Below are 5,800 nucleotides of genomic sequence, written 5' to 3'. Positions count from 1 at the left end.
GGCTGAACCACTACATTGTCCTATTTATGCTGGCTGTTTCAGGTGTTGAGGCTTATGGTGAGATGAGTAGATCCCATGGTCAAGTGCCCATTGCCTTTGCCACGAAAGTCTTTGAGGAAATGCCATGAGAGATACCATGAAAATGGATCAGATATTCTCTGTGTCATAGCATGATTGTGTTAGAGGGTACGCTGCGGGCAGGAAAGGCAAACCTGTATCCTGAGTAGATGTCAATGCCAGTAAGGTCGCTGCTGTGCCATCTGCTTTTATGACTCCATGGATCTGATAGTGACCCAGTGCATGAGGAGATGGCTGTTTGCTTTGTCTCTTTGCGTCCCATAATCAGGTGCTTAGTCTCTACTAGGGCCCCATAACACACCAGGAGCCCAAGCAGTTCTCTTTTCCAGAAAGTGTGGTGTCACTCCAGGACCCTACAGGGCTGTGCTGTAGCCTTCCACTGGGATTGCCGGACCCCCCACAGTATCCCTCACCGTCATGTAATACAGCCAGGGTGGCAACGCAGTTTGCTGCAAAGCCTGAAACTGGATCGTGTGTGTGTGTGTGTGTGTGTGTGTGTGAGAGAGAGAGAGATCTACTGGAAACGGGTAGCCATGTCAGGTAGAACTGGAAGAATGTACTAAACATGTACTTCCAAAACCCAGAGAGTCCTACTAAACCCTGTGCCTCTGTCTCAGCACTGAGGGGTAAAAGATGCAACAAATTGTCCTTTACCTTAGAAGGAATGTGTAGGCCTGCCCCAGGTCATTGGGCCTCTGAATACTTGGTCAATGTAACAGGCCCCTGATTCTTCAGGGCGTTTATCACCCACGCTCTGGCACACATAAGTCTCACTAGGGCTTCTGAGTTCTTGCCACTTTCTGATGCTAAACCCACCTAGGACGCTGTCACAATACAGTGGGCTAGCGTGATATTCCGCACTGTCAGGATAAAGTCCTTCACACGATATTGTGACCTTGAGCCGGAGATTGACAATTGCCTGGAGCAAATGAGACCAGCTGCCCGTCTCACGCATTGTTTTGATCCTCCTTTCTGATGCAAATTGAAAAGGAATGCATTTTCCAAAGTAACGGCTGCCTATCAGTGCCAGAGGCTGCCAGTGAAGATGCCGCATCCTGCGTGGGGGCGACAACAGAGAACAGCCATCATCCTTTCTTATCTGCCTGCTCTCTTCTTAGAAGTCTGATGGATAAGTTGAAGGAGGTTTTGATGGAGCCCATTACCTTTGTGCCTTTAAATTTTTTTAGTAGTGAAGCTGAGTTTGGATGGTAATACTGATGGCTGTATTTCCTCGTGTGATTGCTCGTGATTTACGAACATGGCCTGGGAGAGGGTACAGCCCTGGAGGTTTCCACGTGGCTCTTCCTCCACAGGTCAGTGGTCTAAAAGTATCGATCCCAAGTAGATAGTTGGAGACTGGGGAAGGAACCCCAAGGTGGGACCCACTGGGACACAGACTTTGGCCAGAACTCCACTCATCACCTGGTTTCTAAAGACGCCCATCCACACTTAGGGTCATAATAGTGTTTAGGATTTCCTGCTATCCAGTTCAGTTTGGACTTTTTAGCCAACAGTCCTTAAAAATTCTGGGCACGTATACCGTATATACTTGTGCCAGCAGGCTTTTCCTCAAGACCTGGCCTCCCAGTCACTGTGCACTGAGTCTATAACTTAGCTCTGGGACCATGATTTTCCTGTGACAGGCTATATCAGCCTCTCCTCACCAGCTTGCCTCTTTTTCTTTCTTTTCTTTCTTTCTTTCTTTCTTTCCTTTCTTTTTCTTTTTTTTTTTTTTTTTTTTTTGGTTAGACAAGTCAGGTAACACTCTAGCCAGCTGTCACTCAGAACTCTGTGAACTATTAGCCTTTGTCACAAAACAAAGGCTCCTTGATTTTCACTCCAGCCAGACTGTCCATTCTATTATGTCCACCTCACCTCTGACATTTAAGTGATAATACATGGCCTCTGTCATTCTAGAATCCCATCATCCCCGCTGATCATAGCACGCCTGGTTCCTTGGCAGCATTTCCCACTACCAAGGCCTGCTGGCAGTGTGTAGCCATCACTGACCTTTACATAAGTGCTGGTACACCCCTCCCAGAACATTCTTTATTGCCTCAAGTGAAGGTAATGTCCTCCCGGGGAATGTAGGTAGGTGGTTCTTCAGTCTCACTTAACGAAACCTTTCTAATATTCGTACCTCCCAGAACTTTCTTACCTTTTCCTTAACACTGTGCCATCTCTGCCTCATTTACTGCAGGCTGCACTCATGTCCAAACCTCTATAGCCATCCTGGCTGCATGTTAGGGCCAGTTTATGGTGTCCTCTCCAAGTCATGGGTAAATGCTCCCAGGATGATTAGCTCTCCCTTATCCCACCTGCTATTCTTCCCTCGACCTCCACCCCTGGCCCAATGTCTTCAAGATCCACTCGAACACATTTTGCCCTGGTTCCTGACAATACATATTAGCTTGATTCTGCAATTCCTCCTGTGCCCAAGCTACTTCTTCCCACACAGACGCTGTATTTCTCTCCTCAGTCTGTGTGGCAGCTGTTGAGGCCTGACCTGGTTCTGGGTTTGGAGAATAATTAGGGTATTGGAAGATGGTCTCGAGGAGGTCAAGCCTCAGCTTGCAGGCATCTGCCTCACCAGAGACCTTGGCAGGGGCTCCAGGCAAGGGAGAACAGCTGCTTCTGCCAGTCCTGTGTAAGCAGAATCTTGTTCTCAGCATTTTCAGGTTCATCTACACTGTGGTTACTAACTCAGGCCCCAGTATCCCAATCTCTTCTTACCAAGGCTGGGACTTTGATAAAGAATTGTCAAATTCCTTGTCCACATTCCTTGGTTTGTGGCCCCGGTCCTCCATCTGCAAAGTCAGCGATGTTACATCTCTCTGACCATCTTTCTATAACTCACATCTCCCTCTGATCACAGCCCAGAAAAGTTCTCTGCTTTTAAGGGCCTGCATGGTTAGCGTGGGCCTATCCAGACCACCTAGCATAATCTCCCAGCTCAAGGTCCTTAATGACATTTGCTTCTGCCAAGTAAGGTAAACATATTCACAAGTTCTAGACATGGTCATCTTTGGGGATGTGGGGGAGTTGTATGCCTACTACAAACAGCAATGGGGTGATTGCCACGACTGGTGAGTAAACCAGCCCTCAACCCCTACCCTGAGGGTCTGCATTATAGGGCTATTCTGGGTATCAATCGTCTTAGCCTGGATTCTAAAAAAAAAAAAAAAAGAGAGAAAAGAAAAGAAAAAAAAGCCCGAGACAAAAGCTTACATGCAACTCACATATTTGGGAAATGACCCAGGACGCAGGAGACGCACAGGAGTAAAACTGAATAGAAGAAAGCCACATAAGGATGCACCGCAAATTGGCCATGGGCCAACTGGTGGCTGATTCTGTAGGATCTTCTGAGGAAACTTCTGGAACGCTTCTCAGAACTGTCTGCCCAAGGGAGAAAAGGAGGAAACATTTATCCGCCAGCCAAAGGTCCACCATTGGTCAAGGGTGGCCGTGGGAACTTAACTCCTCTGCACTTGCAGCCTGTTGAAATTAGTGCCAAGTGAGTTCTGCGGGGACCCCACATCACAGTGAGGCTGAGGCAAAAGGTCTATAGCGGGAATCCAAAGGGAGATGTTATCACATTCTCCAGGATCCTGGGCAAAGACTGGAGACAGTTGCCACCCTTGTGGCTGGAGTTGAAGGCAAGGCAGAGAGCATCTGAAATGTGTGGAAGGGTTCTGATGCATAGACCAAAGGCTTTAAGGCCTGAATAAACCTGGCACATTTTGAGGAACGGAGAAGACAGGGTAGATGGAAACATTGTAAATCTTGGTGAGTGTGGTACTGAGTTGAAGTAGGCAGAGAACAGATCCTCTAGGAGTTTGCAAGCCTGAATAAGGAATTTGATAGAGTGAAATGTAAGCACATTTGCAGTAGGCACATATGCAGTCTAGGCAGCCTTCAGGGAGGAAGCAACTCTTGAGGCCCTAAAGATCAAGAGTTTTGCTAAGGTGGGTTGGAGGTGCTTGCTTAATAGCATCTCAAAGACATGGAGGCACAGGGATGCTTTTGTAAAATCAGTCTAACAAAACTTTAATTTTTCCTTTTTTTTTAAAATTTTTTTAACATTTATTCATTTTTTGAGAGACAGAGCATGAGTGGGGGAGGGGCAAAGAGAGCGGTAGACACAGAATCCGAAGCAGGCTCCAGGCTCTGAACTGACAGCACAGAGCCCGACACGGGGTTCGAACTCACAAACTGTGAGATCATGACCTGAGCTAGTCAGACCCTTAACCGACTGAGCCACCCAGGTGCCCCTCATTTCTTTTTTTTTTTTTTTTTTTTTTTACTGTAGAGGCTTGCACAATGATGAAACATGGGCAAAGAAAAGTAAAAGATGAATTCCTTTTTACTTCTAAACATTTAAAATAAAAATGCAGGGGCGCCTGGGTGGCGCAGTCGGCTAAGCGTCCGACTTTAGCCAGGTCACGATCTCGCACTCCGTGAGTTCGAGCCCCGCGTCAGGCTCTGGGCTGATGGCTCAGAGCCTGGAGCCTGTTTCCGATTCTGTGTCTCCCTCTCTCTCTGCCCCTCCCCTGTTCATGCTCTGTCTCTCTCTGTCCCAAAAATAAATAAACGTTGAAAAAAAAATTAAAAAAAAAATAAATAAAATAAAAATGCATTATTATTATAAGCCAGAACTCTGATGATCTATAAACTTCTTGAGGATTGCTATTCATAATCTTCAGCACCAAATTACTACCATTATAATAATTTGGGGGAGGGGAATCCAGGACGACTGTTTTCTTTGACCACCAATTTGGAAAAACACAAGGAACCTAGGACTTAATTAAAAGTAGTTGCTGGAAATTTTAAAAGTGTTCGTTTTGATGTCAAGATTACCTCGCTTGAAATGATTTCAAGACCCTGTTACATTCATTCCTTGCTCTATTGACGTCTTTAGTGTTTCTTTCAGGACATTTCAAACAGGAGGTAAGGGAAGAAGCATTTCAACTGAATCACAGGAGGATCAAAAGTAGCTGTTTGCATCCGTTTGAGTTTGATCTACTGCTAATCTTAAACTTACTCATTAGTGTTCATAAAAACAAAAACCCAGAAGGTTAAGAAATTATCACTAAGTATTGAATGTAGACATGACACGATGATATGAGCTGATTGGGATTAGCAAATAATCTGGGTTAATTCCCAATTCATACAATCCTAAGAGTTGCTACGGCTCTTAGAGATGATCTGGTCCAGTATTACTGCCAATGTGAAAATTCTCTATAAAACCCCTGGGAGCACCAGCACCACGTGACTCTTACGTTGGAGGCTCTTGCTGGTTGGAAGCAGTTCATTGGCTGTAAAGTTTGATCTTTAATTGGTAACTCTTAATCTTAGGTTGTTTCCAGGAAAACACAGAAAACACACTCTCTTCATAAATATTTACAGCCAAATTTATACATGCTGACCACCCACTTTGTTTAAAAGGTAAAAATAATACATTATGAGTACAAATTCTTCCACACTAGATGAATAGCTCCTTGAGGACAAGACATTATGCCTTATAACTCTTTAATTCTGACCTAAGCAGAGTGCCTTGCTTATATCAGGTTTTCAAATGTTTGCTGAGTGATGAATGAATAAATTAGTGAATGAATGAAATGAAATGAAACAAATGCCCATATTTAGAAATAGCACCTTGGCTGATTTCTTGCCTAAATTCTTAGTTCAGGAGGGAAAAAAAAGAATACTCAAATATCTGAAA

The sequence above is a fragment of the Felis catus genome, chromosome A1 (genome assembly GCF_018350175.1).
Source record: "Felis catus isolate Fca126 chromosome A1, F.catus_Fca126_mat1.0, whole genome shotgun sequence".
NCBI classification, from domain to species: domain Eukaryota; kingdom Metazoa; phylum Chordata; class Mammalia; order Carnivora; family Felidae; genus Felis; species Felis catus.
This window is presented reverse-complemented; position numbering follows the sequence as displayed.